This window comes from Saimiri boliviensis, assembly GCF_048565385.1.
Source record: "Saimiri boliviensis isolate mSaiBol1 chromosome 19 unlocalized genomic scaffold, mSaiBol1.pri SUPER_19_unloc_2, whole genome shotgun sequence".
In the NCBI taxonomy this organism is placed as follows: domain Eukaryota; kingdom Metazoa; phylum Chordata; class Mammalia; order Primates; family Cebidae; genus Saimiri; species Saimiri boliviensis.
Genome location: NW_027412503.1, coordinates 713,100 through 740,245, shown reverse-complemented (window position 1 = coordinate 740,245; position 27,146 = coordinate 713,100). Strand labels below are relative to the sequence as shown.

The 27,146-nt window shown below is 39.6% G+C and overlaps 1 non-coding gene across 1 annotated transcript; it reads right to left on the bottom strand.

The window, feature by feature from the left end:
• Window positions 1–17,396: 17,396 nt before the first annotated feature.
• On the bottom strand, window positions 17,397–17,503 carry LOC141583292 (U6 spliceosomal RNA). Its single transcript, XR_012515971.1, has one exon. It is a non-coding gene; the product is annotated as a U6 spliceosomal RNA (small nuclear RNA).
• Between the last annotated feature and the right edge of the window lie 9,643 nt (window positions 17,504–27,146).

Below are 27,146 nucleotides of genomic sequence, written 5' to 3'. Positions count from 1 at the left end.
GACCCAATTAAAAGACATAGACCATCTGATTGCATAAAATGTCAAAACCCATCAGTGTGCTGTATTCAGGAAACTCATCACTTGTGCAAGGACACATGTAGGCTAAAAATAAAGGGATGCAGAAAGACGTGTCAAGCAAATTGAGAGCAAATAAAAAGCAGGAGCTGCAATCCTAGTCTCTGATAAAATGGACTTTAAAACAACAAAGATCAAAAGACACAAAGAAGGGCATTACATAAAGGTAAAAGGATCAATGCAACAAGAAGAGCTAATGATCCTAAATATGCACTCAATACAGGAGCATCAGGGTAGCACCGAGGAACATAATGCAAGTCCTTAATGACTTTCAAAGAGACTTAGACTCCCACATAATAATAATGGGATACTTTAACACTCCATTGTTACTATTAGACATATCATTGAGACAGAAAATTAAGAAGGAGGTCCAGGACATGAACTCAGATCTGGACCAAGCAGACCTAATAGACATCTACAGAAATATCCAACCCAAATCCATAGAATATACATTCTGATCAGCACCACACAGCACCTACTCTAAAACTGACGACAAAATTTGAAACAAATCACTCCTAAGTAAATGCAAAACAAATGAAATCATAACGGTCTCTCAGACCGTATGCAATCAAATTAGAACTCAGAATTAAGAAACTAACTCAGAACTGTAGAACTTCATGAAAATAGAACAACTGGCTCCTGAATGTCGACTGGATAAACAATGAAATGAAGGCAGAAATAAAGATGTTCTTTGAAACAAATGAGAACAAAGACACAACGTGCCAGAATCTCCGGGACACTTTTAAAGCAGTGTCGAGAAGGCAATTTATAGTAACAAATGCCAACTAGAGATGCAAGGAAAGATCTAAAATTGACACTCTATTGTAAAAATTAAAAGAGCTAGAAGAGAAAGGTCAAAAAAATCTCAAAAGCTAGCAGAAGACAAGAATTAACTAAGATCAGAACAGAACTGAAGGAGACAGAGACACAAAAAGCCCTTCATAAAATCAATAAATCCAGGAGCAGATTTTTTGAGGAGATCAACAAAATAGACAGAGCCCTAGCCAGATTAATAAAAAAGAAAAGGGAGAAGAATGAAATAGATGCAATAGAAAACGATAAAGGGGATATCACCACTGACTCCACAGAAATACAAACTACAATCAGAGATTACTACAAATAACTTTATGCATATAAACCAGTAAACCTGGATGAAATGAATAAATTCCTCGACATTTGTACTCTACCAAGACGAAACCAGGAGGAAGTTGAAACCCTGAGTAGATCAATAACAAGGGATGAAGTAGAGGCAGGAATCAATAGCCTACCAACCAAAGTCCAGGTCCAGAGGGTTCACAGATGAATTCTACCAGAAATACAAAAAGAAGCTGGTTTCATTCCTTCTGAAACTATCAATCAATACGAAGAGAGAGAATCCTCCCTAACTCATTTTGTGAGACCAACATCATCCTGATACCAAAACCGGGCAGAGACTCAACTAAAAAAGAAAACTTCAGCCCAATATCCATGATGAATATCGATGAAAAAATCCTCAATAAAATACTGGCAAACTGACTGCAACAGCACATCTAGAAGCTTATCTGTCACGAACAAGTAGGCTTCACCCCAGGAATGCAAGGCTGGTTGAACATATGCAAATCCATAAATGTAGTCCATCACATAAAGGAACCAAAGTCCAAAACCACATGATTATCTCAATAGATGCAGAGAAGGTCTTTGATAAAATTCAACAGCGCTTCATGGTAAAAACTCTCAATAAACTAGGTACTGGCAGAATTTAGCATAAAATGATAAAATCTATGTATGAGAAGCCTACAGCTTGTTCAGTTCAATATCATACTGAACGGGCAAAAGCTGTAAGAATTCCTTTGAAATCAGGACAAGGATGCCCTCTCTCACCACTCCTATTCAACATATTATTGGATATTCTAGCCAGAGCAATCAGCCAAGAAATAGAAATACAGGGTAATCGATTATGAAATAAGGAAGTCATAGTGTCTCTATTTGCAGATGATATGATTGTATATTTAGAAGACCATCGTCTCAGTCCAAAATCTTCTGAAACTGATAAGCAACTTCAGCAAAGTCTCAGGATACAAAATAATTGTGTAGAAGTCACAGGCATTTCTATATACCAACAGACAAACAGAGAGCCAAATTAAGAGTAAACTCCCATTCACAACTGCTACAAAGAGAATAAAATACCAAGGAATACAACTAAAAAAGGATGTAAAGGACCTCTTCAAGGAGACCTACAAACCACTGCTCAACAAAATAACAGAGGACACAAACAGATGGAGAAATATTCCATGCTCAGGGTTAGGAAGAATCAGTATCATGAAAATGGCCATACTGCCCAAAGTAATTATAGATTCCATGCTATCCCCATCAAGCTACCAATGAACTTCTTCACAGAACTGAAAAAAAAAAAAAAAAAAAAAAAAAACCAAACACTTTCTACTTCATATAGAATCACAAGAGATCCCTCATAGCCAAGACAATTCTAAGCAGAAAACAAAGCCAGGGACATCACATTGCCAGACTTCAAACTATACTACAAGGCTATAGTAATCAAAACAGCATGGTACTGGTATCAAAACAGCATGGTACTGGTACCAAAACAGAGACATAGACCAATGGAACAAAATAGAGACCCCAGAAGAAACACCACACATCTACAACCATCTGATCTTTGACAAACCTGGCAAAACAACCAATGAGGAAAGGACTCCACGTTTAATAAATTGTGTCTGGAAAACTCGCTAGCAATATGCTGAAAGCAGAAACTGGACCCCTACCTGTCACCTTACACTGAAATTAACTCCAGATGGATCAAATATTTAAACATAAAACCTAACACCATAAAAACTCTAGAAGAAAATGTCGGCAAAACCATACAGGACATAGGCATAGGCATGGACTTCCTAACTAAAATACCAATAGCAATAGCAATAAAAGCCAAGATAGACAAATGTGATCTAATTAACCTCCACAGCTTCTGTACAGCAAAAGGATCACCATTAGAGTGAATCAGCAACCAAGAGAATGGGAAAAAATGTTTGTGATCTACCCATCTGACAAAGGGCTAATATCCAGAATCTACAAGGAACTAAAATAGATGTACAAGAAAAAAAGCAAACAAACCCATGTAAAAGTGGGAAAAGGATATGAGCAGACACTTTTCAAAAGAAGACATATATGAGGCCAAGAAACATGAAAAAATGCTCATCATCACTGGTCATTTCAGAAATGCAAATTAAAACCACATTGAGATATCATCTGATGCCATTTAGAATGACGATCATCAAAAAAATCTAGAGACAACAGATACTGGAGAGAATGTGGACAAATAGGAACACTCTTACACAGTTGGGGGAGTGGAGTGTAAATTAGTTCAACCATTGTGGAAGGCATTGTGGCGATTTCTCAAGGATCTAGAAATTGAAATTCCATTTTACCCAGCAATCCCATTATTGGGTATATACCTAAAGAACTATAAATTGTTCTACTATAAAGACACATGCACAAATATGTTCATTGCAGTTCTGTGTACAATAGCAAAGACCTGGAACCAACCCAAATGCCCATCAATGATAGACTGGACAAAGAAAATGTGGTACATAAACACCATGGAATAGTAAGCAGCCATAAAAAACGATGAGTTCCTGTCCTTCACAGGAACTTGGATGAATCTGGAAACCATCATTCTCAGGAAACTGACACAAGAACAGAAAGCCAAACATCACATGTTCTCACTCATAGGTGGGTGTGGAATAATGAGAACACGTGAACTCAGGGAGAAAAGCATCACACACTGGGGGCAGTTGTGGGGGTTAGGAGAGGGACAGTGGAGGGTGGCAAGGGAGTGGAGGGTGTGGAAGGATAACTTGGGGAGAAATGCCAGATATACTATGCACTTAAAGTAAAATTTTAAAAAAAATCTTCAAAAATGATGAGAATAGAATCACCAGTTGGTTTCATTCTCCTTAAATATTTTCTCAATTTCGGGTGAAAGTATTTGATAAATGGGTCTTTAAAACTATATTATTGTGCTGTGAGAAATTTGAGAGACTGTTGTCACAGTAATGAGGAATGTCACTATCCACAGTCATTTTTCCCTTATCCAATTAAAATTAAAACATATGAGGATATGGCTTGAAAGGATAGTAAACACTGGCATTTGTTTTGATTATCTCTCCAAAATAGAAACAGAAAAGCTACTTCTCTCATCAATCATATATTATTAATAAAATATATTTGACTTAGTTGATGATATGGAATATCAATTTCAGTGAACTAGCTGCTTTTCATTGCTGATGGGTTGAGTGTTCCCCTTAAATAACACTTTTCTATTGGGTGATATTAATTATTGTAGTTAATGTTTTTAAAATAAAATTATTACAGCCATTAGTTCTCTCACTTCTCCTCCCCCCCGCCACACTGGTCTCCTCCATTTTCTTCTGTCTCTTCTTCCTTTTTCCTTCTGCCTTCTTTCTCGAATTCTTTTGCTTATCTATCATTCATTCATTTAATCTATATTTACTAGCACTTAAAGCTTCTTTAGAAGCTTCCATACTTCTGCCAAGATGGCAGAATAGGAACTGCTCTGGAGCACAGTTCCCAGTGAGAACAATGCAGAAGGCAAGTGACCTCAGCACCAACCGAGGTACCAGGTTCACCTCAATGGAACTGCTTGCACAGTGGGCATAGCCTAAGGGGGGCAAACTGAGGCAGGATGGAGCACTGACTCACCTGGGAAGTGCAACTGGCTGGAGGATGTCCCTCCTACCCAACAGAGGTCATTGTGAAACTTCTAAAGCCACTCCTGCACTTAGTTCAGATACTGCACTTCTCCCATGGTCTTTATATCCCGCACCAGGAGATTTTAGCTGGGCCAACAAGCGCTGTGGCTGACCAGCACGAATCTGAGAGGCCACTTCAGCCAGTGCCATGAGTTTTAAGCACAAATCTCAGTGGCCGTTTTGGCTGGCACCTGGAACGTCTGCAAGACAGAGCCTCCCACTCCCCAGAAAAAAGGGGAGCTGAAGGCAGGAAGCCAAGTGACCTTGAGTGGCAGGTGTCCCACAACAAAGACCAGCCAACTGAAGCCCACTGGCATGACAGTTTTGCAGTCAGCAGAACAGTTTGAGTTCAACCCGGGATGATGGAGCTCAGTGGGGGAAAGGGCATCCGCCGATGCCGAGGCAGTTCTAACCTTACCTGTGTAAACAAAAGCAAAGTTTACACAGCATCTGGACTGAGCGTGCAGCAGCTCAGCAGTGCCTCTACAGGCAGATTGCGACTAGGCTCCCTCCTTGCTGAGCAGGAGACCTCTGACACAAAAAGGCAGCAGCACATCAGAGACTTATGAATAAAACATCACCTTCCAGGAACAGAGCACTTGGGAAAGGGGTAACTGTGAGTTCTGCTGCAGCAGACTTAAACGTCCCTGCCCAGCAGCTCTCAATGGAGCAATGAAGCTCCCGGCCCAACACTTGAGCTCAGATAAGGGAGAGACTGACGCCTCAAGTGACTCACTGACCCCCATATATCCAAAAAGATACCTCATAGAGGAGAGCTCTGGCTGATATCTGGTGGGTACCCTTCTGGGATGAAGCTACCAGAGCAAAGAACAGGCAGCAATCTTTGCTGTTCTGCAGCACCACAGGTGATTCCCAGGCAAACACAGTCTCCAGTGGACCTCCAGTAGTTCTATAGCAGAGAGGCCTGTCGGAAGAAAAACTGAAAAAAAAACAAAAAACAAAAAACAAAAAAAGGGAAAGAAGTAGCTTCAACATCAACAGAAGGTATGTCCACTCAGAGATCCCATCCAAAAGTCACCAACTTCAAAGACCAAACGTAGAAAAATCCACAAAGTTTGGAATAAAAAAACACACAAAAAATGAAATCGCCACAGACCAGAATGACTCTCCTCCTCCAAGGGATCACAACTCCTAACCAGCAAGGGAACAAAACTGGATGGAGAATGAATTTGATGAATTGACAGAAGCAGGCTTCAGAAGATGTGTAATAACAAACTTCTCTGAGATAAAGGAACATGTTCTAACCTAATGCAAAGAAGCTAAAAACCTTGAAAAAAGGTTAGATGAAATGCTAACTAGAATAATCAGCTTAGAGAAGAACATAAATGACTTCACGGAGCTGAAAAACACAGCACAAGAACATTGGGAGGAGTGCCTCATGTAGGTGATGGGGGGATGCAGGCAGCAAACCACCATGACATGTGCTTACCTATGCATCAATCCTGCAAGATCTGCACATGCACTTCAGAACTTAATTACAAAAAAAAAAAAATTAAAAAAAATTAAAAAAATAAAAAAAAAAATTCCTGACCATGGGAAGGGAAATCAGGAAAAGTGAAGAGAGATAGATCACAATCCCCAAGGATTCTCCCTTACTTTCAGGGAAGTAACAGTGTACAGTAATAAAAATGAGGATTATCAGTCCCCAACTAGAAGACTTCCTCTCTGGAAGCTTTCCTGAGAGCCAATTTCAACATGGGGTACTAATTCCCTGAGTCTCGTCTTATAAAGAAAGTCTTTCTAATCCTATGTTGGAAAGACATGGAAGAACAAGGGGCATAATTTAAAAAATTTGAACTGGAGTTTATTTCCTAATGAAGTAATAAAAAGAAACAATTTCAAGGTAACTAGAGCTTTGCTCTTCTAAGCATTATAATATGTTACAAGATAGTGAGTTGTCAAATTAGAATGAATAATTTAGTTCCTCTGACTTAATGCTTCAGAAGATAGGAGAATGAATACATTTAATATTTACAGTCTTCACCTCTGAGATATGTGTAATCTTTACAAACATGAGTAACATACATAAAATATTATATATAGAAATGTTACAGTACACAAATGCTAAATTAAAAGTGATATAAAAGGTAAATACTATGAATCCTTACCTAAATATATATTTTCTTCAAATTAGAATACTGTTAAAGTGTGTTCTATAATCTCCTGTTAAATTGAAACATTTGATGGCAATCTATGTATATGAATATCATCAGTTCACTGTAAAAAAAAAAAAAAAAGAAGGAAAAAAGAAAACCAAAAACTGGCAAATGAAAAATCTTACGACTACTGGATCTATTCTGTGTATTTTTATGTGTTGTGGGTGATGTTTATAAATAAAAAAGGACTTTAATTGGCTTAAAATAATGAATGTTTAAATCAAATTAATTTTTTCAGAAGAATAAGAACTCTAGTACCTTTTACTTCGCATGACTTTAGTAATATTTGAGAAATAAAGACAGGTTTAAAGTTTATTGGTAAAATAAAGACATTAGCTCTAAATTAGGCAGGTCAGATATTAGGTTTGTAAAATGCTTTAAAGTAATACACTGCTGTTTTTGACTTTTAAAATTTGCTCAACTTACCTGCTTTGGAGTCACTAGATTCTGGGAACATGTGGAGTTAGCCGTGTTCCCTGGCTATGCTTTAAAAAGTCAGACTTTACATGCACTTGTGTCTGGTGTCCTAGGCTTCATACTTAGTACAACATTAAAATCACTTACCTGCCAGGTGTTTCACAACAACAACAAAAAAAAATTGCTAAGAGCTAACATAGTAACATGTAATTGAAACTAATGAAAAAATTTTACATGGAAGCTTTGTGGAAAAAATGAAATGTGCTTTCAGTAAAACATTATAAGACATTAGAATGTAAATTTTGCTTAGTACAGAAGGTTAAAAAGTGTTTTGACTTAAATAGAATGAAGCTAAAGGTTTGAGCAAGTTGTGGAAGGTTTGTGAACTCGTCATCTTGTAAAAGAAACACCGTGTGAACACACTGGCTAAATTTAAAGGAGTATTGTTCAGTTTTTCCATAAATTGAACACTGGAATAAAAACACAACAGGGTTTTCTTAGAGCACTAATTTTGCTTTAATACAAATTTGTAAAAGGTTATCAAAAGCTTATAAGAATTTCAACTTATAGTCAAACTGATGAAGACTGGATGAATTCATCTTTAAGGTTTTATTAAAAATTTGAGTTGACATTAACAGTACACTAATGCAAGAGAGAAATTTGGCTTTCTTTCTTGAATATGATTTTAACATAATATTAAAGAATAAAAAAGATTTCTATCTCTCCTCAAATAAATTACAGGAAAAAGAAGGGAAAGACACACATTGCTTGAAAAGCTGAGTCTTCTATCAAGGAGTAAAGGCTTTTGCCTTTAAACATTTTTTGAGTTACCATTTTGGCTAAATGAATGACTTACTGTGACCTGGCATTCCATTTTATATCAAATGTTTTAGGCCTTTAGTATATTTATATGAATATTAATATATTTGATACACTTCCCCAAATCCAATTTTACCTTCAAAATTAAGTCTTTTTGACTTCTTAATTTGGAATGCACAAGAGGGCACTGAAAAATCCAAAATAGAAGTATATGGAATTATTTGACATGTTTTTACATAAGGAGCACTGTCAAAATAAGAAATATTTTACCTTTTTCAGATTATATTGTAATCAATGTTCATATACGTTTGAAAATGGTATGAAATTCCTAAAATTGTAATACGTCAAAATATATGCTATCAATTATATTGTTTCCATGACAAACTGTAGACCACAGAAATGAACAAATTTTCTTGTCAATCATGTAACTATAACTATTTAACATCATTTCCACATTTAACTGCTTAATACTGATGCAGTTTCTGAAAACTTCACAAGCACAAAATGTCCTAGAATATGGTGTCTTTTAGAAGGTTCCTGAAATAATGGAAAGACCATGAAAAAGAGCTCTTGAATACTGATTTCTGGAAACTTTAGAATCACATCATTTGTCAAATAATCCCAAATAGTTTAAGGACTGTGTAAGATTTCCTGGAATTTTAATGAAAAAACTTACTTGTTTTTAAAACTCCTACCCAAGTAGAAGAAAACTTAATTGAATACCAAGAAAACATTTTATCAGACTGTCATTCTAAATCAGCCAATACTGAAACTGTTTATATATGCAATTTGAATGAATTCCATGGTATAAGTCAAGCTACAACCTATGGCATCCCATCAGTTACGACTACTATGAACTTAAATTGGAGAAACAGCTGGTATTTAAAGGGATATATGTTCAACGTTAAGCATGGACTCACGGAGAACCAAGACCGCTGCCTTGTCCTTCCTGGGTCCGTACTCAAAGTTCTTCTTAAAGGAGAACTACAAACCATTGCTCAAAGAAATAAGAGAGGTCACAAACACATTTTAAAAATCCATGCTCATGGATACAAAAAAAATCAGCATTATAAAAATAGCCCCATGGTTCAAACTAATTCATAGATTCAATGCTATTCCCATCAAGCTACCAGTGACTTTCTTTACAAAATTGCCAAAAACTGCCTTTAATTTCATATGGGATGAAAAAAGAGCCCGCATAGCAAAGCAAACAGGACATCACTGGAGACATCATGCTACCTGACTTCAAACTATACTACCAAACTGCAGTAAGCAAAACAGCATGGTACTGGAACCAACACAGATATATAGAGCAATCGAATGGGACAGAGCCCTCAAAAATAATGCCACACATCTACAACCATCTGAACTTTGACAAACTAGACCAAAAAAACAATCGGGAATGGATTACCTATTTAATAAAAGGTGTTGGGAAAACTGGGTAGCCATATGCAGAAAACTGAAACTGGACCCCTTAATTACACCTTATACAAAAATTAACACAAGATGGATAAAAGACTAAAAGTGAAGACCCAAAATGATAAAAACCCTAGAAAAAAAACCTGGGCAATACCATTCAGAACATAGGCATAGGCAGACTTCATGACTAAAACACCAAAAGCAATGGCAACAAATGTCAAAATTGACAAATGAGATCTAAATAAACTAAAAAGCTTCTTCACAGAAAACTAAAATGAAACAAAACACAACTATCATCGAAGTGAATGGGCAACCCACAGAGTGGGAGAAAATTTTTGCAATCTATCCATCTGACAAAGGACTAATATGCAGAATCTATAAAGAACTTAAGTTTACCAGAAAAAAACCAACTCCATCAAAAAGTAGGCAAAGAATATAAACAGACACTCCTCTAAAGAAGACATTTATGAAGCCAACAAACATATAATGAAAAGTTCACCATCACTTGTCATTTCAGAAAAACAATCATTTAAAACGTCAGAAAACAACAGATGCTGGAGAGGATGTAGAGATATAGGAACTCTTTTACATTGTTGGTGGGAGTGTAAATTAGTTCAACCATTGTGGAAGACAGTGTGGTGATTCCTCAACAATCTAGAAATAGAAATGCCATTGGACCCAGCAATCCCATTACTGGGTATATAACCACAGGATTATAAATCATTCTACCACAAAGACATATGCACATGTATGTTTACTGTGGCACTGTTCACAACAGCAAAAACTTGGAACCAACCCAAATGTCCATCAATAATAAACTGGATAAAGAAAATGTGGCACATATACACCATGAAATATTATAGAGCCATGAAAAAGGGTGAGTTTGTGTCCTTCTCAGGGACATGGATGAAGCTAGAAACCATCATTCTCAGCAAACTGACACAAGAACAGAAAACCAAACACCACATGTTCTCACTCATAAGTGGGAGTTGAACAGTGAGAGTACATAGACACAGGGAGGAAAATATCACACACCGGGGCCTGTTGCGGTTGGGCCTAGGAGAGGAATAGCATTAGGAGAAATACCTAAGGTAGATCATGGGTTGATGGGTGCAAGAAGCCCCCACGGTATGTGTATACCTATGTAACAAACATGCACATGTACCATAGAATTTAAAGCATAATAATAATAAGAATAAGAAATCTGCTTTTTTTTTTTTTTCTCGTGATCCACCCGCCTCGGCCTCCCAAAGTGCTGGGGTTACAGGCTTGAGCCACCACGCCCAGCTACTTTTTTTTTTTTTTTTTTTTTTTTTTTTTTTTTAGAAAAAGCATAAAGAAGAGGAAGAAAGAGAAAGAGGAAGAGGTACTGCTTTATTGTCCAGGCTAGAATGCAATCTAAATATGGGTATGCCTACAATTGTCCTATAATGGAGACATAAAAGAAAATGAGGGAACAGAATAACAAATGAGGGAACAGAATAACAAACAAGGAGCCAACCCACATTTCGTTTAAACTTGTAAGTTGATATGATGTGGTACTGATAAGAGTGTATATTTTGTGTATTTAAAGTGAAGAGTTCTATAAATGTTAATTATGCTTACGTGTTCCAGATCTGAGTTCAAGTCCTGGATATCGTTGTTAATTTTCTGTCTCATTGATGTGTCTAACAATAATGTTGAAGTCTCCCACTATTATTGTGTGGGAGTCTAAGTCTCTTTATTAGTCTTGTATGTCTGGGTATTCCTGTATTGGGTGCGTATATATTTAGGATCTTTAGCTCTTCTTGTTGTTGCATTGATCCTTTTATCATTGTATAATGCCCTTCTTTGCTTCTTTTGATCTTTGTTGCTTTAACGACTATTTTGTCAGAGGCAAAAATTTTAACTTCTGCTTTTTATTTATTTATTTTTGCTCTCTGTTTGGTTGGTAAATCTTTCTCCATCCCTTGTTTTGAGTCTTTGTGTATCCTTGAATGTGAGATGGGTCTGGATGCAGCATACTGATGGGTTTTAGTTTTCTATTCAAATTGGCTGTCTGTCTTTGGATTGGGGGATTTAGTCGATTTAAATTTAGAATTAATAATGACATATGTGAGTTTAATACTGTCATTTAATATTAGCTGGCTATTTTGCCCATTAGTTGATGTAAATTCTTCATTTTATTGATGCTCTTTTTAGTATTTTTTAGAAAGGCTGATACTGTTTGTTCCTTTCTATGTGTAGTGGTTCTTTCAGAAGCTCTTGTAAAGCAGGTCTAGTGGTGATGAAATCTCTGAGTGCCTTGTTTATTCAGAAAAAACTTTATTTTTCCTTCACTTATGAAGCTTAGGTTGGCTGGATGTGAAATTCTGGGTTGAAAGTTCTTTTCTTTAAGGATGTTGAATATTGGTCCCCACTCTCTTCCGGCTTATAGGGTTTCTGCTAAGAGATCTGCTGTAAGTCTGATAGGCTTCCCTTTGTGGGTAACCTGACCTTTCTCTCTGGCTGCCCTTAGTATTTTCTCCTTCATTTCAACCCTGGTGAATCTGACGATTATGTGCCTTGGAGTTGCTCTTCTCGAGGAATATCTTTGTGGTGTGCTCTGTATTACCTGGAGTTGAAGATTATCCTGCCTTACTAGGTTGGAAAAATTTTCCTGAATAATATCCTGAAGCATATTTTCCAGCTTGGATTCATTCTCTTCGTCACATTCAGGTACACGTATCAAGCGTAGATTAGGTCTTTTCACATAGTCTCATAATTCTTGAAGACTTTGCTCGTTCGACTTTATCCTTTTTACTCTAATCTTGTCTTCTTGTTTTATTTCATTGAGTTGGTCTTCAACCTCTGATATCCTTTCTTCTGCTTGATCAATTCGGCTGTTAAAACTTGTGCATACTTCACGTAGTTCTCATATTGTGTTTTTCAGCTCCATCAATTCACTTATATTCCTCTCTAAATTGTATATTCTTGTTAAGATTTCGTCAAACCTTTTTTTAAAGTTCTTTGTTTCTTTAGATTGAGTTAGAACAAGTTCTTTTAATTCACAGAAGTTTCTCATTATCCACATTTTGAAGCCTGCTTCTGTAATTGGAACACACTCGTTCTCCATCAAGCCTTGTTCCGTTGCTGATGAGGAACTGTGATCTCCTGCTGAGGGAGAGGCGTTCTGATCTTGGGTATTCTCAGCCTTTTTTGGCTGTTTTCTTCCCTTTGATATAAATTTATCCATCTGTGGTCTTTGTATTTACCGTCTTTGTAATTGGGTTTCTGAGTGGATGTCCAACTTACTGATTCTCAGTGCCAAAATCTGAGCAACCCACTGTGCTGACTAAATCAGCAGTGTTAAGATTGATGGTGCTTTTCTGACTCTGCACCAAGAACCGACGCTCTGAGGCACCGGCAAAACCGCCTCGCCGGTCACAAGAGTCGCGATAGCGACCCGTGGGGCTCCTCCACTGGGAATCTCCTGGTGCGTGAGCAACAAGAATTCATGTGACGGTGTGGTGTCCTCTCGTTCTTTGCGCTTTCACTGGGAGCTACAATCCCGAGCTGCTAGTGATCAGCCATCTTGGATCTCTTGTCCCCAATCTGCTTTTAATTATGAAGCTCTTAAAGGAAATCCTTTTGAATCTCTTACTACGACATCATAGCTGGGAAAAACTGCTGATATTTTAAAAGTAACAAATACCAAACCAGAAAGAACTAGACTTAGGAACCAAACTCAGGTTGCTGTAGGGAACAGGGCAGAATCTTAGGATTGGAAGGTCACCACTGCTCCTTCAGTCTGGCCTTGGCTGGTAAAAGATGGCCTAATGTGACAGAAAATTTTTTTAACTAGGTTAAAAAAAAAGAAGAAATTTCTGCAAATTAGAAAATACGTACTTGGCAGCTACAAGAGTTTTAGCCAATTCAGATGACTTGCTTCCTAAAATTTGAATATTCCCTTGGATTTGACCAAGTCAGAAAGATATAGTCATAATTGATGAAGGAAAAGTGAAATAACAACAAAATCCCAAACATATATAAATAAAAAAGTTAAGAAAATAAAAAAATGTACAATAAATATGATTACTGAGTATCATAATGTTAAGGAGAAATTAAAACAAAGTGGTTGGTAATCTTAACTTTTAGTCATTAAGGAAAAATTTTAAGACAAATCTCTAATTTAGCCACTTACCTGGAAATAAGGCTCAGGCTGATGACTGTTCTCTACCATCTTAGAAGTAGGAAAAAATTCACACACATTTCCTGTCAGAAGCAAGCTGAAACTCAAGAAACGAAGTGCCTGCTCTCCACCATCATGGAAGCAGAACAACTTGTCTTCCTTACCAGAAATGAGAAAAACTTCATAAAAGGAGCTGTAAAGCAAAATCAGCCTTAGCTCTGAACCAAATTTTGGGAGATCTGGGACGCTCCGGAGGGCAGAAGCTCCCAAACCTCAGCAAATCATCTATCCTATTGGTTTGAACAATAAGGATAGCCCAGGTTGGTATCAAGCAATAATGACATTTATTAAAGGTCAGGGCCACATTGGTAATGTCCTTCTCTTTTTTTTTTTTTTTTTTTCTTCTGAGGTAGAGTCTCGCTCTGTTGCCAGGCACCAGACTGGAGTGCAGTGGTGCAATCTCAACTCACTGCAACCTCTGTGTCCTGGGTTCAAGCAATTCTTCTGCCTCATCCTCCCAGGTAGCTGGGACTACAGGACCATGCCACCACGCTCAGTTAATTTTTTTTTTTTTTTTGTATTTTTAGTAGAGATGGGGTTTCACCATGTTGGCCAGGATTGGCTTGTACTCTTGACCTCATGATCCGCCCGCCTCGGCCTCCCAAAGTGCTGGAATTACAGGCTTGAGCCACCGTGCCGGGCCCATGTCCTTCTCTTTTTATCTGTATTCGTATAGCCTGTTTTGTCAGAAACCAGGATTGCAACACCTGCTTTTTTCTGTTTCCCATTTACTTGAAGGATTTTTCTCCATTCATTTTGAGCCTATGTGTGGGAGTTCATGTGAGATGGGTCTCTTAAAGACAGCATACTCAAATGAGTCTTGACTCTTTATCTATCTTGCTGCCCTATGTCTTTCAATTGGAGCATTTAGCCCATTTACATTTAAAGTTAGCAATGATATGTAAGGATTTGATCCTGTCATCACGCTCCTAATTGATAACTTCACAGACTTGCATACGTGGTTGGTTTTTTAGCATCACTGGTCTGTGTAATTCAGTGCATTTTTGTAGTGGCTGGTGATGATCTTTTCTTTCCATATTAAATTCTACTTTCAGGAGCTCTTGTAAGGTAGATCTGCTGGTAATGAATTCCCTCAGCATTTGCTTGCCTGAAAATGATCTTATTTCTCCTTCACTTATGACACTTAGTTTTGCTGGACTTGAAGTTCCAGGTTGAATTTTTTTTCTTTAAGTAGTTGAATATCTCTGATGGCTTGTGGGATTTCAGCTGAGTGGTTCACTGTTTGTCTGAAGGGATTCCTTTTGTAGGTGACCTTGTCTTTCTCGCTAGCTGCCTTTGACAATTTTTATTTCATTTTGACCTCGGAGAACCTGATGATTATGTGTCTTAGAGGTGTTCTTCTTGTGGCATATATGAGGTTCTCTGGATTTCCTGAATTCAATGTTGTTCTGTCTGGCTAAGTTGGGGAAATTCTGATGAATGATATTCTGAAATATGTTTTCCAATTTGGTTACATTTTTGTCATCTCTTTCAGGTACATTAATAAGGCATACATTTCACCTTTTTACATAATCCTTTATTTCTCAAAGGTTTTGTTCATTCCTTTTCATTCTTTTCCCCCATTCTTGCCTCTTTTCTTTCAGAAAGCCAGTTTTCAAGCTCTGAGACTCTTACATTTGCTTGATCTATTCTACTAGGTGGTCTTGCACATGAGATGGTGCTGGTCTGACCTCAGCACTCCTTAGTCTGCTTGCCTCTCCCAGGACCCCAGCCTGGCCATACCTGCTTACAGGGCACCCTTGGGTGCCCACACACATTACAAAAATTTTTATAAGGCAATCACACAAAATTACCATGTGGCTGCATTATAAAATTCATGTAGTGTGCTTTTCAGCTCTATCACATCAGTTTATTCTTTTTTTAAAAGCTGTACTTCAGGTTATAAGGTACACATGCAGATCATGCAGAATTGTTGCATAGGTACACACATGGCAATGTGGTTTCCTGCCTCCATCCCGTCACATACATCTGGCATTTCTCTTCAGGTAATCCCTCCCTGACCTCCCCAACCCCTGGTGTCCCCCTGTTGGCCACCCCCAAAAAGACCCCAGTGTGTGATGCTCCCCTCCCTGTGTCCATGAGTTCTCATTATTCATCACCTGCCTATGAGTGAGAACATGCAGTGTTGGATTTTCTGTTCTTCTGTCAGTTTGCTGAGAATGATGGTTTCCAGATTGATTCATGTCCCGACAAAGGACACAAACTCATCGTTTTTTGTGGCTGCATAATATTCCGTGGTGTTTGTGTGTCACATTTTCCTTGTCCAATCTATCACCTCTGGAAATTTGGGCTGTTTTCAGTTCTTTACCATTGTAAACAGTGCCACTGTGAACATATGTGTGCATGTTTCTTTATAATAGAATGATTTATAATCCTTTGGGTATATACCCAGTAATGGGATTGCTGGGTCAAATGGAATTACAATTTCCAGGCCCTTGAGCAAGTGCCACACTGCCTTCCACAATGGTTCAACTAGTTTGTACTTCTAGCAACAGTGTAAAAGTGTTCCTATTTCTCCACATGCTCTCTGGTATCTGTTGTCTCCAGATTTTTTAATGGTCACCATTCTAACTGGCATGAGGTGATATCTCAATGTGGTTTTGATTTCTCTAATAACCAGTGATGATGAGTATTTTTTCACATGTTTATTGGCCTCATATATATCTTCTTTTCAAAAGTGTCTGTTCATATCCTTTGTCCACTTTTGAACGGGTTTGCTTGTTTTTTTCCTTGTAAATCTGCTTTATTTCTTTGTAGATTATGGCTATCAGCCATTTGTCAGATGGGTAGATTGCAATAATTGTTTCTCATTCTGCTTGTGTCTGGCTCACTCTAATGATGGGTTCTTTTGCTGTACATAAGCTCTGGAGTTTAATAAGGTCCCATTTGTCTATTTTCCTTTTTGTTGTCAATGCTTTTGGTGTTTAATCATGAAGTACTTGCCTACACCTATGTTCTGAATGGCTTTGCCTATTTTTTTTCTAGATTTTTTTTATGGCATTAGGTCTTATGTCTAGATCTTTAATCCATCTGGAGCTAATTCTACTGTAAGGTATCAGGAAGAGGTCCAGTTTCTGCTTTCTGGACACTGGTAGCCTGTTTTCCCAACAACAATTATTAAACAAGAAATCCTTTTCCCATTGCTTGTCTTTCTCAGGTTTGTCAAAGATGAGATGATTGTAGATGGGTGCCATTGCCACCAGGACCTCTGTTCTGTTCCATTGGTCTATTTCTCTGTTTTAGTACCAGTACCATGCTGTTTTGATTACTGTAGCTTTGTATTATAGTTTGAAATCGGGTAGCATGATGCCTCTGGCTTTGTTCTTTGTGCTTAGCATTGTCTTGGATATCCACACTCTCTTTTGCTTCCATATGAAGTTTAAGGTGGGTTTTTCCAGTTCTGTGAATAAGGTTATTGGTAGCTTGAGGGGGACAACATTGAATCTATAAATTACTTTGGGTAGTATGGCCATTTTCACGATATTGATTTTTTCTACAAATATGGAATGCTTCATGAATTTTTAGGTCCTCCTTGATCAGGGGCCATGCTAATCTTCTCTGAATTATTCGAATTTTAATATATGTGCTACCAAAGTGAGCACCAGTAATGTTGTTTATACTGGATATATTGCCTGTTAGCTCCTGCGATGTTTTACAATGATTTTTGGCCTCCTTGCATTGGATGTTGACATACTTCTTTCACTCAGTGAACTTTGTTTCTACCCACATTCTGAATTCTACTTGTATCATTGCAGACATGTCAGCCTCTGGCCAGTTCTGAAAACTTGAACAGGCTGAACAGTTGATGTAATCATCTGGAGGAAAGAAGGCATGCTGACTTCCTGATTTTCAGTGTTCTTGCACTGATTCTTCCTCATCTTTATGAGCTTATTCACCTTCAACCTTTGAGGTTGCTAACCTTTGCACAGGGTATTTTTCTTTTATCATGTTTGATGATCAGGAGGGTTTGATTGTGGTTTAAGGTAGAAGCAGGCAGCTGCCTTTGGTTTTGGAGGATTTCAGTGGGCCAATATTCATCTCTCAATTCCTGGACTGTGTGCTTTAATTCTAGGAAACTTATATTGGGTCTCAACTTTTTTCTCTGGCTCCTCGAAGTTTGGAGTCTACTGCACTGAAGGAAGCAAAGTGTGGCAGGTGTTGGCAGAGTGCTAGCAGATGCAAAACTGCCTGCTTCCCTGTTGGCATTTGCCCAGTGGTGGAAGTGGTGGAGGCAAGACAGCTTGGTGGCGGCCAGAAGACCCCTGCTGTGTGTGCTGTTGCACTGGAGGTAGTGTTGGTTCAGGCCAGGGTGCTGGCCTGTGCATGTCTGGGTGCCATCTCTGTGACCCCCTAAGCAGCAACGACCACTCAACGTATATTAGCATTCCCTTTTCGTGCACAGAATTAGCACAAGGAGAAGGTGTTGGCAGAGGTTGTGATTTTGTTCCTCTGCCTACCATGGCTCTTTCTTCAATGGGAGTTGGTGTGGGTTGAAGTGCGTGCTACATTCCCATGTGCTGGTAGGGCAAGTACAGCAAAATCCACTCATGTAAACACACACCAGCAAAGTGATGTAGGACGTTTGTGTATAAAGAGCTTCAGTATGGAGAGGCAATGTAGAGGATGATGCGTGCCTGAAGGGTCCGCTTTGCTGCATCTCTTCACTGCTCAGGCATAGTCCACTGGCACAGAAACAAAGGTGTGGGCAGCTGAGAGTGCCCTGTAGGCAGGTGTGGCCAGGCTGGGGCCCTGGGAGAGGCAAGCAGACTAAGGAGTGCTGAGGTCAGACCAGCTTCATCTCATGTGCAAGAATGCCCAGTAGATATCACGCCTCAGATAACTCTCTGAAAAGTGAGGCCCCAGCACAGCACAGCTGCTCTACAAAAACGTGGCCAGACTTTTTAAAGCAAGTCTCCTTTTATTAATAGGGAAAATCTCATACCTGATCTCTGCTGGGCAATCTTCACATGAGATGTGGCTGATCTGACCTCCACACTCCTAAAGTGCTGGGATAAAGTGTCTCATAAGACCCAGTAGAGCCTAGAGAGATAGCTGCGCCTGCCCTCTTGGCTTCACATCAGCTGGCTTCCTGCTCCATCACTTTGCTTGTCTCCTGCGGGCTCTACCCCAGAAAGATGTGAGTTAGCCATCACTTAGTGTAATCACCCCAGGATGGAGGGTCTGTTCTATGGGCCCAAGCCAGAGTTCCCTGTCCAGTGATAAGCAGTGGGGGGTATGTGGTATCCACAAGAGATGGACTGCCTTGTTCCTTGGGTCAACTGCAGCTTGTTAGAGTTATCAATATGGCACTTAGGGTCTTTGCTTTCTTGATATTCTGAAGGTAACAAGGGCAGATCCAATGCAGAGGCAGTGGCAGAGAGGATTTCAGTCGATCTGTGAAGCTCTGTCCAAGAAATTGCCAAGTTGCTACTGGCTTGTTGGCTTCAGTGGGGTCCTGGATAAAGACCCAAGCCAGGAGGACCTGCTCATCGAGGAGATATGGAAACCAGCACCCACATAACGGTTCAGCCACTTTCCCATAAGGCTGCTGTGGTATACTGGGGGTCCACTCAAGTACCTAATTGCCTCATATTTTCCAGCGACTCAAGGTATCACTAGCGAAGCCTGCAAAAAGACAAAGATAATAGCCTGCCTCTTCCTCTGGTAGCTCTGTACCACTGAGGTACAATCCTGTTGCCAATCTGGACACAACTACTAGAGGTGGCTGGAAACAAGTTCAGAAGTCTTGTCTAGTCAGGAGGAACAAGATCAGAGACTTCCTTTTAAAAAAGTCTGGCCATGTTTCTGTAGAGCAGCTGTGCTGTGCTGGGGGTTCACTTCAGCCCCTGGTTGCCTCAGACACTCTGAAGTCCCAAGGTTGAAATGGCTGAGTTGCCCAAACAACAAAGATTACAGTCTGGTCCTCTCTCTGGAAGCTCTGATTCAGGGAGGCCTGAAACATCTGTCAGCCAGAGAACAGCAGTGAAGGCAGCCAGAGACCCTGTTGAAAGGCTGTACCCAGTGATTAGGAATGTTGTTGGGGATTGAATTAAACAAGGGTCTGGCTATGTTTTTGCAAGCTGGCTCTGCTGTGCTGAGCTACCACTTACACCTCTGGTCAGCTTGGGTTCTAAAAAGCCCTAAGGCCAGAACCTAGTCATCCAAACAGCAAAGATGGTGGCCTGCCTTTCTCTGTGGGAGCTCTGTCTAAGGAATGTTTCAAATCTCCATTGGCCAGGGAACACCTGTGAGGGTAGCTGTAAGCACCAGGTGGGAGGTCCTGTTCAGTAAGAAGGAACAGGATCAGGAGCCTGCTAACAGAAGCAGTCTGGCCATGATTTGGTAAAGCAGCTGTGCTGTGCTGCGGGAACTCTTCTGCCCCTGGTCGGTTTGTACTCTCCAATGCCCACAGGCTGGAATAATTAAGTTCCTCCAACAGGAAAGATGGCAGCCTATCCTGTCTTTTCTTTCACAGTTTATCTTGTGTGATGGAGCTGAATTTTTAGGCTGTTAATTTTTACAATAAGCATTACAGTTGTTCAGAAAGAATCTTGCTGTTCTCTTTCAGGTTAGATGTATGAGAATTCATTGTCTCCTGTAAATAAACCTGTTGAGGTTTTGTTCTCTGGAAAGAAGTTGCTTTCTCCTATCTGGCTTTGGTCACAGTCATGTAGAGCAGTAGCCAGTCTACAAGGACATGACTGAATTTCCATTTCCAGCGTTTCCTAGTTGTGTCTCACATTCTCCAATTCAGAACTGACCATTTTATTCTTCGTTGTCAAAATGCTAAGCTGTCCACTCTCCTTAAATACCGTTTTTTTCCTTCTTCCTTATCCAATTTTATGGCCTTAAGAATATTAGCATTCTTTTCTTTCACACTTTCAATGTCCTCTAAAATTTTTTTTCCCTTCTGCTGTTGAATTGTGTCTAGTTCCTGTCTAAGCAAGGCGATTTTTTTCCCAGAACATGCTATTTTCATGCAAGAGATCTTTTTCTTTCTTATGGCTAAGAGAACTCTAAGTCAACAAAGCAACATTTTAGTTAGCACAAAATAGAATAACATATCATAATTTCCTCTGAATTTAAAGCATAAGATGTATATTTGTATAATGAAAGAATTCCCATTGTGAATATGTTACTGAAAAAAAGTTGGACAAATCTTCAAACTTAATAGAGTGTAAATTCCAGAAAGTTTCAATATTGATTTAAACACCATGAAAAATAAATCACTAGAGGATTTTAAAGAATTTTGGAATTCGAAAAGCCTTTCTCTGAATTACAAAACAATCATAGGCATAAAATATAAGACTAATACATTTGACTACATTTTTAAAATTAGATTTACACTCTGATATCTATCCTATAAACCACACCATTGTAAGAGCCTTAGCTATGCATATATTTAAACAGAAGCAGTTCCTCTAAGTTTTTAAGTTCCTTTTTCTGAAGAAGGTTTTATCAATATATGACTTTTCTGATACTGTTATAGTCAGTTATAAGAATTACATTTATTCATAACTGTTACATCTAAGTATTGTATCCTTCTATATCTACACATCTGCATCTAAGCATTGCACTTCTACATACAACTGTGAACTCATTTAAGATCAGGATTCTTAAAAAGAGAAATAAAAAAATATATGGGGAATGCTGGGAAGATGGCCGCCTAAGAACAGCTCAGGACTTCAGCTCCCAGTGAAAGTGCAGAGGGTGAGTGGACGCCGCATTTACAGACGAACTGTTATTGCCCACAGACCAGGAGATACCCAGGCAGAGGGGTCGCCAGTGTCGCAGTCCCAGCCGGTGTGGCTGTTTTGGCCCCTGTGGGGCTGATTCCGCCCGCATGGCTGCTGTGACCACTCCCTGTTGCTGCGGTTCTCCGTACAAAAACCACTGGTCTGGGAGCCCTCTTAGCTGGCGAGCAGAGCCCTGAGATGGCAGAATAGCCCATTCATCTGAAATAGCGAGTCAGGCCAGGAGATTCCTAGGCAGAAAATCCACCAAGAGCCGGCGCCGCAGTCCGAGCCGACTCCGTGAGTCGCAGCACGAGAGATCCCGGCGCCTTTTCAACAAGCGACCCGAACTCGGGGTCTTTCAACTTAAAAGAAAAGACTCTGAGTCAGGGAGCCAGGTGATCAGGCTCGGTTGGTCCCACCCCTCCACCCCCAACAACAACGAAAACAAAAACAGTAATTGGAAACCCTCTGGGTTGAGCCCTTCAAACCAAGCACAGCTGAACCTGGACGGCCCGGCTCGGTGGGGGAGGGGCTTCCGCCATTACTGAGACTCTCCACCGCTACGGAGGCAGGCTGCCGTTGCCGAGACAACCTCCCACAACAAAGAGAGTCCGCCATAACAGAGGCGGGGCCACCGTTGCCGAGACAGTTCTAACTACTCCCATATAAAAAGGACTACAGGGAAGAGCTCAGGGCAGCTGGGCGGAGCCCACAGCAGCTCAGCAAAGCCCCTGCTGGCAGGCAGTGGCTAGGCCTGCAGCTAGCTGGGCGGGTCAGACCTGAAAGAAAAATTTAAAAAAGGCAGTAGTGCAACGGAAACTCATAAAGCTCCAACTCCCTGGGACAGAGACAGACAACAGGTGGATAAACCCACAAAAATGGGAAGAAACCAGCGTAAAAAGGATGAAAACTCCCGAAACCAGAACACCTCTCCTCCTAAAAGGGATCACAACTCCTCACCAGCAAGGGAACCAGACTGGATGGAGAAGGAGAGTGATGAAATGACAGAATCAGACTTCAGAAGGTGGGTAGTTAGAAACTACAGCGAGCTAAAAGAACATGTTCTAACCGCACGCAAAGAAAATAGGAACCTTGAAAAAAGATTGGACGAACTGCTGACGAGAATGGACAGCATAGAGAGGAGTATAAGTGAATTGATGGAGCTGAAAAACGCAACGCGAGAACTTCGTGAAGCATGCACAAGCTTCAACAGCCGAATTGACCAAGCAGAAGAAAGGATATCAGAGGTCGAAGATCAACTCAATGAAATAAAAAGAGAAGGCAAGAACAGAGAAAAAAGCGCAAAAAGGAATGAACAAAATCTTCAAGAAATGTGGGACTATGTGAAAAGACCTAATCTACGTCTGATAGGTGTACCTGAATGTGATGAAGAGAATGAATCCAAGCTGGAAAATACTCTTCAGGATATTATCCAGGAAAACTTCCCCAACCTAGCAAGGCAGACCAATATTCAAATCCAGGAAATACAGAGAACACCACAAAGATATTCCGCAAGAAGAGCAACCCCAAGGCACAGAATCGTCAGATTCACCAAGGTTGAAATGAAAGAGAAAATGCTAAGGGCAGCCAGAGAGAAAGGTCAGGTTACCCACAAAGGGAAGCCCATTAGACTCACAGCAGATCTCTCAGCAGAAACCCTACAAGCCAGAAGAGATTGGGGGCCAATATTCAACATCCTTAAAGAAAAGAACTTTCAACCCAGAATCTCCTATCCAGCCAAACTAAGCTTCATAAGCGAAGGAAAAATAGAATCCTTTGTGAACAAGCAAGCGCTCAGAGATTTCATCACCACCAAACCTGCTCTACAAGAATTCCTGAAAGAGGCTCTACACTTATAAAGGAACAACCAGTACCAGGCACTCCAAAAACACACCAAATGGTAAAAGAGCATCGACACAATCAAGAATCTGCATCAACTAACCAACAAAACAGCCAGGTAGCATCAAAATGACAGTATCAAAATCACACATAACAATACTATCCCTAAATGTCAATGGACTAAATGCCCCAATCAAAAGACACAGACAGGCAAACTGGATAAAAAGCCAAAACCCATCAGTGTGCTGTATCCAGGAAACCCATCTTACATGCAAGGATACACAAAGGCTCAAAATAAAGGGATGGAGGAAGATCTACCAAGCAAATGGAGAGCAAAAAAAGGCAGGAGTTGCAACTCTCATCTCTGATAAAATAGACTTTAAAGCAACAAAGATAAAAAGAGACAAAGAAGGACATTACATAATGGTAAAAGGATCACTGCAACAAGAAGAGCTAACGATCCTAAATATATACGCACCCAATACAGGAGCACCCAGATACATAAGGCAAGTTCTCAATGACCTACAAAGAGACTTAGACTCCCACACAATAATAGTGGGAGACTTTAACACCCCACTGTCAATATTAGACAGATCATCCAGACAGAAAATCAACAAGGATATCCAGGACCTGAACTCAGACCTGGAACAAGCAAACCTAATAGACATTTACAGAACTCTCCACCCCAAATCCACAGAATATACATTCTTCTCAGCACCACATCATACCTACTCTAAAATTGACCACATAATTGGCAGTAAATCACTCCTCAGCAAATGCAAAAGAACAGAAATCATAACAAACAGTCTCTCAGACCACAGTGCAATCGAGTTAGAACTCAAAATGCAGAAACTAACTCAGAATCACACAGCTTCATGGAAACTGAACAACTTGCTCTTGAATGTTGACTGGATAAACAATGAAATGAAGGCAGAAATAAAGATGTTCTTAGAAACCAATGAGAACGAAGACACAACATACCAGAATCTCTGGGACACATTTAAAGCAGTCTCTAGAGGAAAATATATAGCAATGAGTGCCCACATGAGAAGAAAGGAGAGGTCGAAAATTGACACCCTATCATCAAAATTGAAAGAGCTAGAGGAGCAAGATCAAAAAAACTCAAAACCTAGCAGAAGACAGGAAATAACTAAGATCAGAGCAGAACTGAAGGAAATAGAGACACAAAAAACTCTTCAAAAAATCAATAAATCCAGGAGCTGGTTTTTTGAAAAGATCAACAAAATAGACAGACCACTAGCCAGATTAATAAAAAAGAAAAGAGAGAATAACCAAATTGATGCAATAAAAAACGATAAAGGGGATATCACCACAGATTCCACAGAAATCCAAACCATCATCAGAGATTATTACAAACAACTCTATGCACATAAATTAGTAAACCTGGAAGAAATGGATAAATTCCTGGACACCTGCACCCTCCCAAGCCTAAACCTGGAAGAAGCCAAAACCCTGAATAGACCAATAACATGGTCTGAAGTCGAGGCAGCAATAAAGAGCCTACCACCCAAAAAAAGCCCAGGTCCAGATGGGTTCACAGCGGAATTCTACCAGACATACAAAGAGGAGCTGATACCACTCCTTCTGAAACTATTCCAGACAATCCAAAAAGAGGGAATCCTTCCCAAATCATTTTATGAGACAAACATCATCCTGATACCAAAACCCGGCAGAGACTCAACAAGAAAAGAAAATTTCAGGCCAATATCCATGATGAACATAGATGCAAAAATCTTCAATAAAATACTGGCAAACCGATTGCAACAGCATATCAAAAAGCTCATCCACCATGATCAAGTAGGATTCATCCCGGGGATGCAAGGCTGGTTCAACATACGCAAGTCCATAAACGTAATTCACCACATAAACAGAACCAAAGACAAAAACCACATGATTATCTCAATTGACGCTGAGAAGGCTTTTGACAAAATTCAACAACCCTTTATGCTAAAAACCCTCAATAAACTAGGTATTGATGGAACGTATCTCAAAACAATAAAAGCTATTTACGACAAACCAACAGCCAATATCATACTGAATGGGCAAATACTGGAAGCATTCCCTTTGAAATCTGGCACTAGACAAGGATGCCTTCTCTCACCACTCCTATTCAATATAGTACTGGAAGTTCTAGCCAGAGCAATCAGGCAAGAAAAAGAAATAAAGGGTATTCAAATTGGAAAGGAGGAAATCAAATTGTCTCTATTTGCAGATGACATGATTGTATATCTGGAAGACCCCATCATCTCAGCCCAAAATCTCCTGAAACTGATAAACAACTTCAGCAAAGTCTCAGGATACAAAATCAACGTGCAAAAATCACAAGCATTCCTGTACACCTGTAATAGACTTCAAGAGAGCCAAATCAAGAACGAACTGCCATTCACAATTGCTACAAAGAGAATAAAGTACCTAGGAATACAACTAACAAGGAACGTAAAGGACCTCTTCAAGGAGAACTACAAGCCATTGCTCAATGAAATAAGAGAGGATACAAACAGATGGAGAAACATTCCATGTTCATGGTTAGGAAAAATCAACATTGTGAAAATGGCCATACTGCCCAAAGTAATTTACAGATTCAACGCTATTCCCATCAAGCTACCAATGACCTTCTTCACAGAACTGGAAAAAAAAACACCTTAAACTTCATATGGAACCAAAAGAGAGCCCGCATAGCCAAGTCAACTCTAAGCAAAAAGAACAAAGCAGGAGGCATCACACTACCGGACTTCAAACTATACTACAAGGCTACAGTAATCAAAACAGCATGGTACTGGTACCAAAACAGAGATATAGACCAATGGAACAGAACAGAGGCCTCACAGGAAAAACAACATACCCACAACCATCTGATCTTTGACAAACCTGACAAAAACAAGCAATGGGGAAAGGACTCCCTGTTTAATAAATGGTGTTGGGAAAACTGGCTAGCCATGTGCAGAAAGCAGAAACAGGACCCCTTCCTGACACCTTACACCAAAATTAACTCCAGATGGATTAAAGACTTAAACATCAGACCTAACACCATAAAAACCTTAGAGGAAAATCTAGGCAAAACCATTCAGGACATAGGTGTAGGCAAGGACTTCATGACCAAAACGCCAAAAGCAATGGCAACAAAAGCCAAAATAGACAAATGGGACCTAATCAAACTCCACAGCTTCTGCACGGCAAAAGAAACAGTCAGTAGAGTGAATCGGCAACCAACAGAATGGGAAAAAATTTTTGCAGCCTACCCATCTGACAAGGGGCTGATATCCAGAATTTACAAAGAACTAAAGCAGATCTACAAGAAAAAAACAAACAAGCCCATTCAAAAATGGGCAAAGGACATGAACAGGTACTTTACAAATGAAGACATACAGGAGGCCAACAAACATATGAAAAAATGCTCATCATCACTGGTCATCAGAGAAATGCAAATCAAAACCACATTGAGATACCATCTCACACCAGTTAGAATGGCGATCATTAAAAAATCGGGAAACAACAGATGCTGGAGAGGATGTGGAGAAATAGGAACACTTCTACACTGTTGGTGGGAATGTAAATTAGTTCAACCATTGTGGAAGACAGTGTGGCGATTCCGCAAGGACTTAAAAATAGAAATCCCATTTGACCCAGCAATCCCATTACTGGGTATATA